The following is a 20,036-nucleotide window of genomic DNA, read 5'->3' as shown; positions in this document are numbered from 1 at the left end:
GTCTATCTATCTATCTATCTATCTATCTATCTATCTATCTATCTATCTATCTATCTATCTATCTACTGTCTACCTGTATCTACCTACTTTATATCTATCTGTCTGACTATCTATATAAAATTTTATAGGCCATCACAAGTGCCCGCTACATATACAGTATATATATTTCTCTGACGTCCTAGTGGATGCTGGGAACTCCGTAAGGACCATGGGGAATAGACGGGCTCCGCAGGAGACTGGGCACTCTTAAAAGAAAGATTAGGTACTATATCTGGTGTGCACTGGCTCCTCCCTCTATGCCCCTCCTCCAGACCTCAGTTAGAATCTGTGCCCGGCCAGAGCTGGATGCACTTAGTGGGCTCTCCTGAGCTCACTATAAAGAAAGTATTTGTTAGGTTTTTTATTTTCAGTGAGATCTGCTGGCAACAGACTCACTGCTACGTGGGACTGAGGGGAGAGAAGCAAACCTACCTGCTTGCAGCTAGCTTGTGCTTCTTAGGCTACTGGACACCATTAGCTCCAGAGGGATCGAACACAGGGCCCGACCTCGATCGTCCGTTCCCGGAGCCGCGCCGCCGTCCCCCTTGCAGAGCCAGAAGACGGAAGATAAAGATGAAAAACGGCGGCTGAAGACTCCTGTCTTCATTAAGGTAGCGCACAGCACTGCATCTGTGCGCCATTGCTCCCATAGCACACCACACACTCCGGTCACTGTTGGGTGCAGGGCGCTGGGGGGGGGGGGCGCTCTGGGCAGCAATTAGTTTACCTTTTGGCTCAAATAGCACATAATACAGTGTATAACACTGTATATGTGCAAAAAACCCCGCCATTAACATTATAAAAAGCGGGAGAAGCCCGCCGCTGAAGGGGCGGGGCTATCTTCCTCAGCACAGCCAGCGCCATTTTCTCTTCACAGCTCCGCTGGAGGGACGCTCCCCAGGCTCTCCCCTGCAGTGTCCAGTACAACAAGGGTAAAAAAGAGAGGGGGGGCACATAAATTTAGGCGCAAATTGGTCTTAATAAGCAGCTATTGGGAAAAATCACTCAGTATAGTAATAATCCCTGTGTTATATACCGCTGTGGTGTGTGCTGGCATACTCTCTCTCTGTCTCCCCAAAGGACTTTGTGGGGTCCTGTCCTCAGTCAGAGCATTCCCTGTGTGTGTGCGGTGTATCGGTACGGCTGTGTCGACATGTTTGATGTGGAGGGCTACGTGGAGGCGGAGCAGGAGCCGATAAGTGTGATGTCGCCCCCTACGGGGCCGACACCGGAGTGGATGGATATGTGGAAGGTATTAACCGACAGTGTCAACTCTTTACATAAAAGGTTTGATGACGTAACAGCCTTGGGACAGCCGGCATCTCAGCCCGCGCCTGCCCAGGCGTCTCAGAGGCCATCAGGGGCTCAAAAACGCCCGCTAGCTCAGATGGCAGACACAGATGTCGACACGGAGTCTGACTCCAGTGTAGACGAGGATGAGACAAATGTACAGTCCACAAGGGCCATCCGATGCATGATTACGGCAATGAAAAATGTGTTGCACATTTCTGACATTAACCCGGTTACCAGAAAAGGGTATTATGTTTGGGGAGAAAAAGCAGCCAGTGACTTTTCCCCCATCTGATGAATTAAATGAATTGTGTGAAGAAGCGTGGTGTTCCCCTGATAAGAAACTAGTGATTTCTAAGAGGTTACTGATGGCGTACCCTTTCCCGCCAACGGATAGGTTACGCTGGGAGACATCCCCTAGGGTGGACAAGGCGCTCACACGATTATCTAAAAGGGTGGCACTGCCGTCTCAGGATACGGCCGCCCTAAAGGAGCCTGCAGATAGAAAGCAGGAGGCTATCCTGAAGTCTGTATATACACACTCAGGTACTATACTGAGACCTGCTATTGCTTCAGCATGGATGTGTAGTGCTGCAGCAGCATGGTCTGATACTCTGTCAGACAACATTGATACCCTCGACAGGGATGCTGTTTTGCTAACCATAGAGCATATAAAGGACGTGGTCTTGTATATGAGGGATGCACAGAGGGACATTTGCCGGCTGGCATCTAGAATTAATGCAATGTCCATTTCTGCCAGGAGAGTATTATGGACTCGGCAGTGGACAGGTGATGCTGATTCTAAAAGGCACATGGAGGTTTTGCCTTATAAGGGTGAGGAATTGTTTGGGGACGGTCTCTCGGACCTCGTATCCACAGCAACAGCTGGGAAGTTGACTTTTTTACCTCGGGTTTCCTCACAGGCTAAGAAAGCACCGTATTATCAAGTACAGTCCTTTCGGCCTCAGAAAGGCAAGCGGGTCAGAGGCGCATCCTTTCTGCCCAGAGGCAGGGGTAGAGGGAAAAAGCTACACCAGACAGCCAGTTCCCAGGAACAAAAATCCTCCCCTGCTTCCACTAAGTCCACAGCATGACGCTGGGGCTCCACAGGTGGAGCCAGGTGCAGTGGGGGCGCGTCTCCGGAACTTCAGCGACCAGTGGGTTCACTCACAGGTGGATCTCTGGGTTCTACAAGTGGTATCTCAGGGATACATGCTGGAGTTCGAGGCGACTCCCCCTCGCCGTTACCTCAAATCAGCCTTGCCAGCGGCTCCCAGGGAAAGGGAGGTAGTGCTGGCGGCTATTCACAAGCTGTACCTTCAGCAGGTGATAATCAAGGTTCCCCTCCTTCAACAGGGACGGGGTTACTATTCCACAATGTTTGTGGTACCGAAACCAGACGGTTCGGTGAGACCCATTCTAAATTTGAAATCCTTGAACACTTATGTAAGGAAGTTCAAGTTCAAAATAGAATCGCTCAGGGCGGTTATTGCAAGCCTGGAAGAGGGGGATTTTATGGTGTCGCTGGACATCAAGGACGCTTATCTGCATGTCCCCATTTACCCACCTCACCAGGAGTACCTCAGGTTTGTGGTACAGGACTGTCATTACCAATTCCAGACGTTGCCTTTTGGTCTGTCCACGGCACCGAGGGTATTTACCAAGGTAATGGCCGAAATGATGATACTCCCTGAAGAAGGGAGTTATAGTTATCCCGTACTTGGACGATCTCCTTATAAAGGCGAGGTCTAAGGAGCAGCTGTTAGTCAACGTAGCGCTTACTCGGGAAGTGCTGCAACAGCACGGCTGGATTCTGAATATCCCAAAGTCGCAGCTGATTCCTGCGACGCCTCTGCTGTTCTTGGGCATGATTCTGGACACAGAACAGAAGTAGGTGTTTCTCCCGGTGGAGAAGGCCCAGGAATTGTCATCTCTGGTCAGAGACCTCCTGAAACCAAAACAGGTGTCGGTGCATCACTGCACGCGAGTCCTGGGAAAGATGGTAGCTTCTTACGAAGCAATTCCCTTCGGCAGGTTCCATGCAAGGATCTTTCAGTGGGATCTGTTAGACAAGTGGTCCGGATCGCATCTTCAGATGCATCGGCTGATCACCCTGTCCCCGAGGGCCAGGGTGTCTCTGCTGTGGTGGCTGCAGAAGGCTCATCTTCTCGAGGGCCGCAGATTCGGCATACAGGACTGGGTCCTGGTGACCACGGATGCAAACCTCCGAGGTTGGGGGCAGTCACTCAGGGAAGGAACTTCCAAGGACTGTGGTCAAGTCAGGAGATTTCCCTTCACATAAATATTCTGGAACTAAGGGCCATTTACAACGCCCTGAGTCAAGCAGAACCCCTGCTTCAAAACCAACCGGTGCTGATTCAGTCAGACAACATCACGGCGGTCGCCCATGTGAACTGACAGGGCGGCACAAGAAGCAGGATGGCGATGGCAGAAGCCGCAAAGGATTCTCCGATGGGCGGAGAATCACGTGCTAGCACTGTCAGCAGTGTTCATTCCGGGAGTGGACAACTGGGAAGCAGACTTCCTCAGCAGGCACGACCTCCACCCGGGAGAGTGGGGACTTCATCCAGAAGTCTTCACGCTGATTGTAAATCATTGGGAACGACCACAGGTAGACATGATGGCGTCCCGTCTCAACAAAAAGCTAAAAATATTTTGCGCCAGGTCAAGGGACCCTCAGGGGATAGCTGTGGACGCACTAGTGACACCGTGGGTGTACCAGTCGGTTTATGTGTTCCCTCCTCTTCCTCTCATACCCAAGGTACTGAGGATTGTAAGAAAGAGAGGAGTAAGAACTATACTCATCGTTCTGGATTGGCCAAGAAGACCTTGGTACCCAGAACTACAAGAAATGATCTCAGAGGACCCATGGCCTCTGCCTCTCAGACAGGACCTGTTACAACAGGGGCCCTGTCTGTTCCAAGACTTACCGCGGCTGCGTTTGACGGCATGGCGGTTGAACGCCGGATCCTAACGGAAAAGGGCATTCCAGATGAAGTGATTCCTACGCTGATAAAGGCTAGAAAAGACGTGACAGCACAACATTGTCACCGTATATGGCGAAAATATGTTGCTTGGTGTGAGGCCAGGAAGGCCCCTACGGAAGAATTCCAGCTGGGTCGATTCCTGCACTTCCTACAGTCAGGAGTGACTATGGGCCTAAAATTAGGATCCATAAAGGTCCAGATTTCGGCCCTATCTATTTTCTTTCAAAAAGAACTGGCTTCACTGCCTGAAGTTCAGACGTTTGTTAAGGGAGTGCTGCATATTCAGCCCCCTTTTGTGCCTCCAGTGGCACCTTGGGATCTTAACGTTGTGTTGGATTTCCTGAAATCCCACTGGTTTGAGCCACTTAAGACCGTGGAGCTAAAATATCTCACGTGGAAAGTGGTCATGCTATTGGCCTTAGCTTCGGCTAGGCGTGTGTCAGAATTGGCGGCTTTGTCGTGTAAAAGCCCTTATCTGATCTTCCATATGGACAGGGCAGAATTGAGGACTCGTCCCCAATTTCTCCCTAAGGTGGTATCAGCGTGTCACGATCCGGGTATCTGGACGCCATTTCTTACCCATCAGATGCCTCCTAAGGCTGGCTCAGCGCTCCAGGACCGGATCCCATCTGTTATCCTGATGTGTACATTCCTGTATCCTCTCCTGTCACTCTGGGACACTGTCACAGTAAACGCCATATTACACCTGGCATGGCGTCTCCCGCAGCCTCCGCCGCCGTCCCTGAACTTCTGCATGCAGAGTGTCTGAGTGGCGATTACGTCAGCCGCGGCCTCCGCTGTGTCCGCGTGGTTGGATGTGCATCTGTCAGCCTGGCGCCTCCTGTCTCCAGTGGCCGGCGCCGCCATTACTGTTTTCATTACCACATGGATTACAAACCAAACTTCCCTCCAAGTGTCTGCATGGGCGCAGCCATCTTGGATTTTGGCAGCTGATCATTTACTCCAATCTGTTGTCAGTATTGTTAATCTGCATAATTGCCTAGCCAATCCCTTCCTTGCTGCAGGTATAAATACACTGTGCATGAGCAAGGAAGGCGTCAGTGCTTTGGTTGTCAAACCTAGTTCCTGTTTGTCTCTCTCCTGTGATTGTCTTCCAGGTTCCAGCTCCTGTCTCAAGACTTCCACCATAGAGACCCGCACCAGCATTCTACCTGCGGTGTAGCCTGACTCTCCGATCCATTGTGGATTCATCTATTTCCAGCTACAACATTACCTGCTTCCAGCCCAGCTTCCAGCAGAGTACAGCTTCTCTTAAAGGGCCGGTGTCCTTTCTACACTTTACCACTCTCCACCGGTATTATTATTTCTCCGCTCTCAAGTTCTACATTTCATTCATATTGCATCGCTCTCAAGCTTCATTTATTATTTAACTGGTTCCAGCCAGTATCCACTCCGTGCTAACAACAGTCTGGTTCCAGCCAGTATCCGCAGCAGCCGTTTTATCTTCAGCAACCCAGCTTTTCCTGGAACACCAGCTGGTACAATCCTGGGTTATCTCCATTGCTACAGTCGGGCCTGGTAAGGACTTTCCATCTAGAAGATTATAAGAACTATCTCACACTACCAGTACCCTGTGGCTCCTGCCATCCTGTAGTACCCAGGAACTGTATTTATTCTTTGCTGACTTTTATGTTTTCTTTTACTGCTGCTGTGTTGCGGAGTTGTCATAATAAACATCATTGACTTTTATCAAAGTTGTCGTGGTCACGCCTTCGGGCAGTTATTATTCATGTTACTTACATGTCCAGGGGTCTGATACAACCTCCCAGGTTCCGGTACATCTCAGCCCCTACAACTGAGGCTGCCTCCCGTCAGCTCAGGCCCTCAGTTGTGACAGTAAGCACTGACCTAATGAATCCAGCCGGAGACCAGGATCAAGCGGCCAGGCCGATGCAAGAACTGGCAGCCCGACTAGAACATCAGGAGGCTACACAGGGCCACATCATCCGCTGTCTCCAGGATTTCTCTACTCGGCTGGATGGGATTCAGACAACTCTCCATGGATCAGGCGCGTCTGGTGCGTCAACCACAGTGACTCCAGCTATAACCCCACCCACCTTACCCATTTCTGCTCCACGTCTTCATCTTCCAACGCCAGCAAAATTTGACGGATCTCCAAGATTCTGCAGGGGATTTCTCAACCAGTGTGAGATTCAGTTTGAGCTACAACCTGGCAATTTTCCCAGTGACCGTACAAAAATTGCCTACATTATTTCTCTTCTCAGTGGCTCAGCCCTTGATTGGGCATCACCGTTATGGGAGAGGTCCGACACCCTGCTATCTTCCTACACTGCCTTCGTGTCAACATTCAGGCGCATCTTCGACGAGCCAGGCCGGGTAACCTCAGCTTCATCCGAGGTTCTCCGTTTACGCCAGGGGTCACGTACTGTAGGACAATATCTGATACAGTTCCAGATCCTGGCATCCGAACTGGCATGGAACGACGAGGCCCTGTATGCTGCATTCTGGCATGGCTTGTCTGAGCGTATTAAAGATGAGTTAGCTACCAGAGACTTACCCTCTAAGTTAGATGAGCTAATCTCACTCTGCACGAAAGTTGATTTACGTTTCAGAGAGAGAGCAACTGAGCGTGGAAGATCATCTGCTCCAAAATCTTCTGCTCCTCCTCCTCGCCAACTGTCACCAACTAAAGATGAGCCCATGCAAATTGGCCGTTCCCGTTTAACTCCTGCTGAGCGCCGAAGACGTCTCTCCGAGTCTCTCTGTCTTTATTGTGCAGCTCCGTCTCACACCATTAATGCCTGTCCCAAACGTCCGGGAAACTCCAAATCCTAGCTCGCCAAGGAGAGGGCCGGCTAGGAGTAATGATCTCCTCTCCATCTCCTCAAGATTGTAATCTCCCAGTCTCGCTTCAAGTTGCTCAACGTTATCGGAACGTCATTGCCCTCCTTGATTCCGGAGCAGCTGGGAACTTTATTACCGAAGCCTATGTTAAACGGTGGTCCCTACCCACCGAGAGACTTCCTTCGTCCATTTCTTTAACTGCCGTGGATGGCAGCAAAATTTTTGATGCAGTTATTTCTTTAAGGACTCTACCAGTTCGTCTGAGAGTGGGAGTTCTTCATTCCGAACTTATTTCTTTTTTAGTGATTCCAAGAGCCACACATCCTGTGGTCCTGGGCCTTCCATGGCTCCGTCTTCACAATCCTACAATTGATTGGACGACTACGCAAATCCTGGCATGGGGTTCCTCCTGTGCTGAGACATGTTTGTTTAAAGTATTGCCTGTCTGTTCTTCCTCCCCCAGGTCGTCTGATGTTCCACCTCCTCCATATCAAGATTTCACGGATGTGTTCAGTAAAGCTTCTGCTGATATCCTTCCTCCTCATAGAGAATGGGACTGCCCGATTGATCTCGTTCCAGGGAAGGTTCCACCTCGAGGCCGAACTTATCCGTTGTCTCTGCCTGAGACGCATTCTATGGAGGAATACATTAAAGAGAACCTAGCAAAGGGGTTCATTCGACCTTCTTCTTCCCCAGCCGGCGCAGGCTTCTTTTTTGTAAAAAAGAAAGATGGTGGTCTGCGGCCGTGCATCGACTACAGAGGTTTGAACGACATTACCATCAAGAACCGTTATCCTTTACCCCTGATTACTGAGCTCTTTGACAGAGTTAGCGGAGCTACCATCTTTACAAAGCTGGACTTGAGAGGTGCATACAATCTCATCCGGATCCGTGAGGGTGACGAGTGGAAGACCGCCTTTAACACCCGTGACGGACATTATGAGTACCTCGTCATGCCCTTCGGATTGAGCAATGCTCCAGCTGTCTTCCAGCATTTTGTCAATGAGATCTTCAGAGACATTCTATACCGTCATGTCGTGGTCTATCTAGACGATATCCTCATTTTTGCCAACGATTTAGAGGAACATCGTTTTTGGGTTAAAGAGGTTCTGTCCCGTCTCCGTGTCAATCATCTCTATTGCAAATTAGAGAAATGCGTCTTTGAAGTCAAGTTCATTCCGTTTCTAGGGTACATTGTGTCCGGTTCCGGACTAGAGATGGATCCTGAGGAACTACAAGCAATCCAAAATTGGCCGGTACCCTTAACCCTCAAAGGGGTCCAGAGGTTCTTAGGGTTCGCCAACTATTACCGAAAGTTTATACGAGACTTTTCCACCATTGTGGCGCCTATTACTGCTTTCACTAAGAAGGGTGCTAACCCGTCCAAGTGGTCTGAAGAAGCCATGCAAGCATTTCATCTTTTAAAACAAAGGTTCATCTCTGCGCCTGTTCTGAAACAGCCTGACATCGACTCTCCTTTCATCTTAGAGGTGGATGCCTCCTCCGTTGGAGTAGGAGCGGTGTTATCTCAGAGGGCTAAAGATGGCCATTTACACCCTTGCAGTTTCTTCTCCCGGAAGTTCTCTCCAGCTGAGCGCAACTATGCCATTGGCGACCAGGAGTTGCTAGCCATCAAGCTCGCTCTAGAAGAGTGGAGGTATCTGTTGGAGGGAGCTTCTCATTCAATCACCATACTTACAGACCACAAGAACCTTTTATATCTGAAAGGCGCACAATGTCTCAACCCTCGTCAGGCCAGATGGGCACTTTTCTTTTCCAGGTTCGATTTTAAACTCCAGTTCTGTCCGGGCTCTCAGAATCGCAAGGCCGATGCCCTTTCCCGCTCATGGGAGCAAGAAAATGAGTCAGAGTCTTCAGACAAGCATCCTATTATAAATCCGTTGGCATTCTCCACGGTAGGGATGGACTCTACGCCCCCATCAGGGAAAAGTTTTGTGAAACCGATGCTAAGGAAGAAGCTCATGCATTGGGCCCATGCTTCCCGTTTTGCCGGACATACAGGTATCCAAAAAACCCTGGAGTTTATCTCTAGGTCCTATTGGTGGCCAACTCTGAAAAAGGACGTCTTGGAGTTTATTGCATCTTGCCCAAAGTGTGCTCAACATAAGGTATCCCGCCAGTCGCCTGCGGGGCAACTGGTTCCACTATCTGTTCCCCGTCGACCTTGGACCCATTTGTCGATGGATTTTATTACAGATTTATCCATGTGCAACAAGTTCAATACCATCTGGGTGGTAGTTGACCGGTTCACCAAGATGGCACACTTCATTCCTCTCACCGGTCTTCCGTCAGCTTCCAAGTTGGCTCAAGTATTCATACAAGAGATCTTCCGACTCCACGGTCTTCCTGAAGAAATTATCTCAGATCGAGGAGTTCAATTCACAGCCAAATTCTGGCGAAGTTTATGTCAAGTCCTCCAAGTCAAGCTAAAGTTTTCTACGGCTTACCATCCTCAGACCAATGGTCAAACCGAGAGGGTGAATCAGGACTTGGAGGCCTTCCTCCGCATCTATGTGTCCTCCTCTCAAGATGACTGGGTTCAATTACTTCCCTGGGCCGAGTTCTGTCATAACAACCAGTATCATTCTTCATCTGCTTCAACACCATTCTTCACTAACTTTGGATTCCACCCTAAAGTCCCTGAGTTCCAACCGCTTCCAGCAACTTCTGTTCCCGCAGTGGATATCACCTTGCATCAGTTTGCCAATATCTGGAAGAGCGTACGATCAGCTCTGCTCAAGGCATCGTTCAGGTACAAGAAGTTTGCGGATAAGAAGCGTCGAGCAGTTCCTGCTCTCAAGGTGGGTGATCGGGTATGGTTATCCACGAAGAATTTGAGGTTAAGAGTTCCCAGTATGAAGTTTGCACCTCGCTATATCGGTCCTTTCAAGATTGAACAAGTCATCAATCCTGTTGCTTACAGACTTCAGTTGCCTCCCTTCTTAAAAATACCCAGGACATTCCATGTTTCCCTGTTGAAACCGCTGATCTTGAATCGGTTTCATTCCTCACTTCCTCCAACTCCGAAAGTCCAAACTCAACGAGGCGTTGAGTATGAAGTAGCCAAGATCCTGGACTCACGTCACCGTTACGGTCAACTACAATATCTTATTGACTGGAAGGGTTATGGTCCTGAGGAACGTTCATGGACCAATGCTTCTGATGTCCATGCTCCTGCCTTGGTCCGGAGATTCCATTCCAAGTTTCCTCAAAAGCCAAAGAAGTGTCCTGGGGCCACTCCTAAAGGGGGGGGGGTGCTGTCACGATCCGGGTATCTGGACGCCATTTCTTACCCATCAGATGCCTCCTAAGGCTGGCTCAGCGCTCCAGGACCGGATCCCATCTGTTATCCTGATGTGTACATTCCTGTATCCTCTCCTGTCACTCTGGGACACTGTCACAGTAAACGCCATATTACACCTGGCATGGCGTCTCCCGCGGCCTCCGCCGCCGTCCCGGAACTTCTGCATGCAGAGTGTCTGAGTGGCGATTACGTCAGCCGCGGCCTCCGCTGTGTCCGCGTGGTTGGATGTGCATCTGTCAGCCTGGCGCCTCCTGTCTCCAGTGGCCGGCGCCGCCATTACTGTTTTCATTACCACATGGATTACAAACCAAACTTCCCTCCAAGTGTCTGCATGGGCGCAGCCATCTTGGATTCTGTCAGCTGATCATTTACTCCAATCTGTTGTCAGTATTGTTAATCTGTATAATTGCCTAGCCAATCCCTTCCTTGCTGCAGGTATAAATACACTGTGCCTGAGCAAGGAAGGCGTCAGTGCTTTGGTTGTCAAACCTAGTTCCTGTTTGTCTCTCTCCTGTGATTGTCTTCCAGGTTCCAGCTCCTGTCTCAAGACTTCCACCATAGAGACCCGCACCAGCATTCCACCTGCGAGGTAGCCTGACTCTCCGATCCATTGTGGATTCATCTATTTCCAGCTACAACATTACCTGCTTCCAGCCCAGCTTCCAGCAGAGTACAGCTTCTCTTAAAGGGCCGGTGTCCTTTCTACACTTTACCACTCTCCACCGGTATTATTATTTCTCCGCTCTCAAGTTCTACATTTCATTCATATTGCATCGCTCTCAAGCTTCATTTATTATTTAACTGGTTCCAGCCAGTATCCACTCCGTGCTAACAACAGTCTGGTTCCAGCCAGTATCCACAGCAGCCGTTTTATCTTCAGCAACCCAGCTTTTCCTGGAACACCAGCTGGTACAATCCTGGGTTATCTCCATTGCTACAGTCGGGCCTGGTAAGGACTTTCCATCTAGAAGATTATAAGAACTATCTCACACTACCAGTGCCCTGTGGCTCCTGCCATCCTGTAGTACCCAGGAACTGTATTTATTCTTTGCTGACTTTTATGTTTTCTTTTACTGCTGCTGTGTTGCGGAGTTGTCATAATAAACATCATTGACTTTTATCCAAGTTGTCGTGGTCACGCCTTCGGGCAGTTATTATTCATGTTACTTACATGTCCAGGGGTCTGATACAACCTCCCAGGCTCCGGTACATCTCAGCCCCTACAACTGAGGCTGCCTCCCGTCAGCTCAAGCCCTCAGTTGTGACACAGCGTTTCATTTGAACCAACCTATTGTGGTGCCTGCGGCTACTAGATACTTGGAGGACTCCAAGTTACTAGATGTAGTCAGGGCTTTGAAAATATATATAGCCAGGACGGCTGGAGTCAGAAAAACTGACTCGCTGTTTATCCTGCATGCGCCCAACAAGCTGGGAGCTCCTGCTTCAAAGCAAACTATTGCGCGCTGGATCTGTAGCACGATTCAGCAAGCTCATTCTGCGGCAGGATTGCCGCATCCTAAATCAGTAAAAGCCCATTCCACAATGAAGGTGGGCTCTTCTTGGGCGGCTGCCCGAGGGTTCTCGGCTTTACAGCTTTGCCGAGCTGCTACTTGGTCGGGTTCAAACACATTTGCTAAGTTCTACAAGTTTGATACCCTGGCTGAGGAGGACCTTGCCTTTGCTCATTCGGTGCTGCAGAGTCATCCACACTCCCCCGCCCATTTGGGAGCTTTGGTATAATCCCCATGGTCCTTACGGAGTTCCTAGCATCCACTAGGACGTCAGAGAAAATAAGAATTTACTCACCGGTAATTCTATTTCTCGTAGTCCGTAGTGGATGCTGGGCGCCCGTCCCAAGTGCGGACTCTCTGCAATCCATGTATATAGTTATTGCTTAACTAAAGGGTTATTGTTATGAGCCATCTGTTACTGAGGCTCAGTTGTTGTTCATACTGTTAACTGGGTATGGTTATCACGAGTTGTACAGTGTGATTGGTGTGGCTGGTATGAGTCTTATCCTGGATTCCAAATCCTTTCCTGGTAATGTCAGCTCTTCCGGGCACAGTTTCCCTAACTGAGGTCTGGAGGAGGGGCATAGAGGGAGGAGCCAGTGCACACCAGATATAGTACCTAGTCTTTCTTTTAAGAGTGCTCAGTCTCCTGCGGAGCCCGTCTATTCCCCATGGTCCTTACGGAGTTCCCAGCATCCACTACGGACTACGAGAAATAGAATTACCGGTGAGTAAATTCTTATTATATATATATATATATATATATATATATATACATGTGTATATAATGGCACTCACTGTTAGTTAGTTAGTTAGTTAGTTAGTTAGTTAGCTAGTAATATCTGTCTTCAGTTCAAAACATAGAAGGGTTGCCATGGTACGTTCCTATGTGGTTGTTTTTAAGTGGTGGAGGTAATACTTAGTAGCACTATATAGGTATTCACTTGATTAGACTACCGATCACGGAGCTAGGTTGCTCCATTGTATATTCGCTGCATTGCAATAGTCTCTGTTTCTCTTTCTCCATAGTAACGGTACCCCTGGCAACGGAGAGCCGGCGCGCGCAGGCCAATCAGAGAGGACGCAGCGGTGAACGTCATCACGCCCGCTGCGTCCAACCGGAAGTGTTGTGGGACACGGCTCCTGGCCCCAGAAGGATGCCGGCAATGGAGGGGAGGCAGTCTTATTCACACACCCTTTAAAAGGTAAGGAAATACAACTGTAATGTTAGTTGGTTTTTGTTTTACACTACACAGCGTAGCACCTTGACAAAAACGCCCAGGAGGCGTTGAAACGTTGGTGTCCACTATGCTTGTCATTGTTTGATTTACTTTGAATACACTTCTTATTTACCTAAATCCGTGGAGTGCCGCCTGGTTCTTTATGCATGGAGGAGAGGAGCAGCAATCCATCCCAGAGAGCCAGCAATTGCTATATATATATATATATATATATATATATATATATATATATATATATACTTGAACACAGCGGTATGTGTGCAATATCCTGGCTGTCAGGATCCGTGTGCAATATCCTGGCTGTCAGGATCCCAGCAGCCGAAATACCGGCGCCGGAATACAGAAAACCTTAGTATCCCCACACCGAAATCCCGACAGCCAGGCTACCGAAGGTAAGTATACTGGGGACGTTAGTATTACGCTATCAGGGTAGGGAGATCAAGGTTAGGCTGCAGACAGGGGCAGTTAGATTTCGGCACTAAGGGGTGAGGGTTAGGTTTAGGCAGTGGAGTGTGGAGGGTTAGGTTTAGGCACTTATAGGGGAGGTTAAGGTTAGGCTGTGGTCATGGAGGGTTAGGGTAGCGTGTTAAGTTATACCCCTTTCACACCAGAAATGCAGGGGCAAAACCCGGGAATTCTGCCACGGGATCATGCAGGGACATTCCCGGGTTGGGCCCGTTTATACCAGCATTTGGAGCCGGGACATCCCGGGTCGGCACCTTTCATACTGAACCCGGGATAGCCTTGCATTTTCTGAGAATGGGTGTCTCAGAAAAAACACAAGACCAGGAAGTGCCCAGAATAGCCAATTAGCATCAGCAAAGGCAACCCGGGAAGGTGGGACATGGGGTGGTCTTCTGTTTGCCGGCGGTCGGGCTCCCGGCGCTCAGTATACCGGCGCCGGGAGCCCGACAGCCGGCATACCGACAGCTGGCATACCGACACTTATTTTCCCTCGTGGGGGTCCACGACCCCCATAGAGGGAGAATAAAATAGTGTGGCGCGCGTAGCGCGCCACCGTGCCCGTAGCGTGGCGAGCGCAGTGAGCCCGCAAGGGGCTCATTTGCGCTCGCCAAGCTGTCGGTAAGCCGGCGGTCGGGCTCCCGGCGCCGGGATGCTGGTCGCCGGGAGCCCGACCGCCGGCCAGCCGTAGTGAACCCGGGACATGTACCTGCACCATTCACACTGTCCAGGTTCCAGGGACGATCCCGGGACCAACCCTGGTCGATTGCAGGGTTGAAATGCAGGGACAGAAATCCCGGGATTTTGTCCCTGTACCCTTTCACACTGAGAAATTTCCCGGGTTGATGCGCGTTCATGTGTTTTAACCCGGGAAATTTTGGGCTGTGTGAAAGGGGTATTAGAATACATAACTCACCCCTGTTGAGATCTTCATCATCAGGATGCCAGCGTTGGTATTCTAAGCACCAGAATCCCGCACGCAAAGATATTCTACCCAACCCAACATAGCTAGTGTCATCGACGTTTTGATGCTTTAATGCCTCGTCATCAGTATATAAAAATGGCATACAAACACTAACCTTGCAAAATGATACATAATGACATCCAAAGAATCCATAATAAGAATACATAGTAATATCTACTGTATATAGATAATACATCAAGAACATGCAGCATATGATAGAAACATATATAATCTCATCATTATGTATTCTTATTATAGATATTACTAGTATGTGTTCTTATTATGGATTCTTTGGATGTCATTATTTATAATTTTGCAATATTGTATTTTTGTTTATTTTGCTGGATTACTGTATGTTTTAGAAAAGTATTGTTTGTTGTAGCGACGGCAACTGGCTGATGATGATGATGGCATCAGTGGGCATCATCGCACCTGGCTCAGACACCAGAAGCGGGACATGTTGTGATGGTGGTCAGTATAAGGTCAGTGTTTGTTTGCAATTTTTATATCCTAATGATGAGTTATTAAAGCTTAGAAACAATAGCTGTATTCTAGTTTTCTTTATTCAAGTGACGCAAGTGTTTGCATACCCTCCAACTGTACCTTTTTGCCAGTTACAGTACCTTTTTTTTATGGTTTGTACTGATTTTTGACTCTCCAAATTCCCATTGAAAGTATAGGAAACGGGGCGTGACCACACACTTTTACCAGTGGCCACGCCCCCTTTTTGATTTTGTACCGATTTTTATTTGTGAAATGTTGGAGGGTATGCGTTTGTATTGGACCCCTCACCAGGGATACCTAGGAGGGCACCAGGATCAGAGATCATTTCAAATTCTGGGTACTGCCCTTTGGAACTGAATGGGGGGTTATTCCGAGTTGATCGTGGCTGTGCTAAATTTAGCACAGCTACAATCAGGCACTCAGACATGCGGGGGGACGCCCAGCACAGGGCTAGTCTGCCCCGCATGTCAGTGCTGCCCCCTCCCCCCCCCCCCCCGGGAGAACCTCTTCGCTGTATGGGTCGCAGCGGCTGCATGTGACGTCACGCAGCCACCACGGCCCGCCCCCCCAATGGTCCGGCCACTCCTGCATTGGCCAGACCACGCCCCCTAAATGGCGGCAGCCCCCTCCCGCCCAGCGACCGCCTATGCCTGTCAATCAGGCAGAGGCGTTTGCTAGATAACGTTGGCCTTCGGCCATCTGGCATGCGCCGGTGCACTGCGACAACGGTGCATGCGCAGTACTGACCCGATCGCACTGCTGCGATAAACTGCAGTGTGCGATCGGGTCAGAATGACCCCCATAGTGCTGCAAGGTAGGGGGCGCCGTTGGCAGCACTTGACAATTATCTGGTTAAAGTACTTTCACTTGCAGCTTCCCCTCTTTTTAAAGCCCAGCAACTCCTGACCCAACCCTGTCTCCTACCCCACCCCTTCCATCGCTAATTCCTTTACAATAGTCATGAATTTAACGTGATAGCTCTTTTTTATTCCATAACACTGTCTTTTATTACATTTCAAAATGCTGACATACAGGGTATGGGTCATTAGGTCGACAAGATTTAGGTCGACTGTCATTAGGTCGCCCACTATTAGTCGACATGCACTAGGTCGACAGGGTCAATAGGTTGACATGAATAAGGTCAACATGGAAAAAGGTCAACATTAGTTTTTTTTACTTTTTTTGGTGCCGTTTTCTTCGTAAAGTGACGGGGAACCCCAATTAGTGCACAGTGTCGCTCCGCTGCCGCTGCGCTCGGCACAGGTTACTGTTCCCAATTGTAGTCCACGTGGATCGTAAATTATGAAAAAGTTAAGAAAATTAAATAAATGTAAAAAACTCACGTCGACCTTGTTCATGTCGACCTAATGACCATGCCGATCTAATGACCATGTCTACCTAGTGCATGTCGACCAATAGTGGTTGACCTAATGACTGTCGACCTAAGTCTTGTCGACCTAATGACCGTAAGCCGGCATACAGTACCCAGGAATCTAACCCATCGCCTGTGGCATTGCAGTCAGACACTAGTCATTGAGCTATCTGCCCTTGCATAGAAAGCTAGAGAATTCTAACTAATTAAAGCTTACTTGTACTTTGTAAAAAAACGATCAGCTTTGCAGCTGAGCAAATCTATGCAGTGTGTGGCTTCAAGGGATTGGGTGTGTGGCTGCACACTACATAGATCTGCTCAATTACAATGCTAGGATTTTTTTTTACAAAACACAAGTAGGTTCATATTGTTAGGAATCTTATAGTTTCTATGCAGGGTTAAAAAGACCAATGAGTAGGAAGTTTTACTGGATTGCAACAGGTTATAGGTTTGAATCATAGGTATGGCAATATATTGAAATACTGTATGTGATTTAATAAAGGTTATTGTAATTGTGTGTATATATATATAAATAACAAAAAGTGGGAAGGGGCATCATAGCATGAGCTTTCTCTGGGATCAATTTTGTCATGCCCTTTCCCCACGAGGCATGCTCCCTATTGGAAAATTGATGGCGGTGGGGGGGCGGTGGGGCAATTCTCTTTCTGGTACAGGGCACCAAAAAGTCTAGTTATGGCTCTGTACATATACAGTACTATTTCTCTGGAAAAATTGGTTCGGGAACTACAGGTCTGGGTGTGGCGCTATTAAAAAAGCTATAGATAGATGATAGATGGTTGGATAGATAGATATATATATATATATATATAGTTTTTAGAAAAGAAGGCACTCAAAATGGACTTCAAAATAAAACTTATCTTGTGGAAAACACATTTTGGCCCAGGACAGGTTCAGGAACCCAGTTCCTGATATGTCATATTTAGTTTGAGATTCAGGAACTGAGTTCCTGTTGGTACCTGCCGAAAAATAGCACTGTGTGTGTGTGTGTGTGTGTGTGTGTGTGTGTGTGTGTGTGTGTGTGTATGTGTGTGTGTGTGTGTGTCCATGCCACCTTTGATTAGGCCATATCCCCTGAAAAGTACCTGGGCTTAGCCAGGTTCTCTACTGCCCTGGCTGGGAGTCATGCCATGCTCCTATGAATGGGTGCTTCTGATGTGCTAGACACGTACCCAAAGAGGAGTGGCCATGCCCTCAGCATGCTGTGGCATACCCCCTCCAGTGGGGGCAGGGGGGCCCAAGAAGTCATTGTAATGGGGCCGAGAATTTCTCTTGGCAGCCCTGGTGGCCAGCACTCCTTTTTTAAATATATATATATATATATATATATATATTTATTGCAGAAACAGGCGGCACTCTCGGCGTTAGGAATGAAGACAGACAGGCAAGTCTGATTTTTCAATGTTTCAATGTCAAAAGCGGCATTTTCGTCAGGATAAAATAACAGAAGGTACTACTCACCCATTTATCTCCGTCTGGTGGTCCGTGGCGCCAGCGGCCGTCGCATCACGCTCCGTCCAACAGCGACGTCATCACGAGGTGCCGGCTTCGGCGTCAGGGAACACCTGGACCGGAGCACACTTAAAAAACACCTAAAATGTGCAAACAAAAAACAGTGTTATCTACACAGCACAATGTGGGCATTACATGTAACCTTTTTTCTGAAACAATGTTGATTATATCAATATAAATGGTAACATGAAGTAGCTACACTGTAAACTTTCACAGTGGCTAATGCAAGGAGCCCATGATTATGCCTAGAGAGCTGGCAGAAATCCACAATGTGTCAACAGTTAGTAAACATGAAAAAACAAAGGCAAGCTGGTTAAAGCTATTGTGAAGCAATATATTATATGTGTCCCCCCACATTATTATAAGTAATGATGGGCTAAATAAAGGCCGATAGGCCCATCTGTTCATTTAACCCTCGAGGGGACAATGTATCTAATACAAATATCCACTTGGCCTCAGCTTTAAGTAATAATTGAGCACGGTCACCCCCTCGTTTGAGCGGGGGAATATGATCAATTATGCGATGTCTCAAGGCAGCTACTGAGTGTTTGGCATGCAAAAAGTGTCTGGGAACAGGTTGATTTAACTGCTGCTCTGATGGAGGCCCGAAGACCGGCCATCCGTTCTTTAAACATGCAGTCAGTTTTCCCCACGTAGTGGAGACCACAGGGGCAACTGAGTAAGTAAACCACATATCGTGTGGTGCAAGTTACTCGATGACGTATCTTACATTTTTTGCCCGTAAATGGGTGACAAAAAGTGTCACCCGTCAACATATGGCTGCACGTAGTGCAGCCGAGGCACTTAAAGCATCCTGGACATGAGGATTTAAGAAAAGTGGTGATATTACTCTTTTTGGTACTTTCAACGTTAGTTTTAACTACAAAATCACGTATGTTTTTCCCTCTACGATAAGCAGGCAATATACGTGTACTAGGCTGAATGCCTATTTTTTTATCAGTTTGGATAATGGGCCAAAAAATTTTCGTGATCTTGCTGATGGTCAGATTTTGAGTGTTATATTCATTTACCCAAATTAATCTATCAATATTCTCAGGTTTTTTGTTGGAAATTAAAGTTTTACTTCTGGGAATTTTCAGTACTTTCTTCTTAATAAGGATGAGATCGGACTGGTTATAACCCCTTTGCGTGAACTTTGTGATCATATTATCACATGCTGTTTCAAGTTGTGTCTCATCACTGATGATGCGTTTAAGGCTCAGCATCTGTGAATAGGGGAGACCTTTACGCAAAGAGACAGGATGGTGACTGGACGCTTGTAAGAGGTTGTTCCTATCTGTACTTTTAGTGAACAAGGCCGTGTCAATTTTGTCATCCCTGAGTGAAATCTGTACATCTAAAAAGTTGATACTTTGCTCATGTATGGTGTATGTAAATTTCACTGGGGAATTTGATGAATTATGTACATTGAGTATGGATTCTAACAGGCTCCGCGGTCCTGTCCACAATAAAAGCAGATCGTCAACAAATCTCAAGTATAGTAATACATATGGTTTGGTTGCTTCATTGGACAGAAACAACCCGTCCTCAATCTGCAACATGAAACTGTTCGCAAACGAGGGTGAGACGTTGCTACCCATGGAGCATCCGGCAAGTTGTAAATAATAATTGTTGTTAAATAGGAAATAATTTCGCTGTAAAGTCAATTGTAGCAACTTCAGAAACAAATCGATGCCAGGTCCGTTGTATGATGAATTATTCCGGATCAATGATTCCACAGCCTTAAGTCCTTCTGTGTGAGGGATGCATGTGTATAAATTTTTCACATCAATAGTTGCCAATATACAATTGCTTGGAATAGATTGGATGGCAGAAAATTTGTTCAAAAGGTCTGTTGTGTCCTTGAGGCAGTGATCTATCGATTGTATGCATGGTTGCAAATAATAGTCCAGGAAGATGGAAATTTTCTGGAACAGTGATCCTCTTGCCGAGATTATTGGACG

The 20,036-nt window shown here is 47.9% G+C and overlaps 1 long non-coding RNA gene across 1 annotated transcript in view; it reads left to right on the top strand.

Annotated features, from left to right (window-relative positions):
- Positions 1 to 20,036, top strand: part of LOC134911408 (uncharacterized) — a 69,481-nt gene that overhangs the window by 24,822 nt on the left and 24,623 nt on the right. Inside the window, exons 2-3 of the long non-coding RNA XR_010176542.1 lie at positions 13,029 to 13,204; positions 15,049 to 15,148. This is a non-coding gene — a long non-coding RNA (uncharacterized LOC134911408). The remainder of the gene's footprint in view (positions 1 to 13,028; positions 13,205 to 15,048; positions 15,149 to 20,036) is intronic.

The sequence above is a fragment of the Pseudophryne corroboree genome, chromosome 4 (genome assembly GCF_028390025.1).
Source record: "Pseudophryne corroboree isolate aPseCor3 chromosome 4, aPseCor3.hap2, whole genome shotgun sequence".
In the NCBI taxonomy this organism is placed as follows: domain Eukaryota; kingdom Metazoa; phylum Chordata; class Amphibia; order Anura; family Myobatrachidae; genus Pseudophryne; species Pseudophryne corroboree.
Note: the sequence above shows the minus strand (reverse complement) of the source record. Positions and strands in the feature narration are given on the sequence as shown.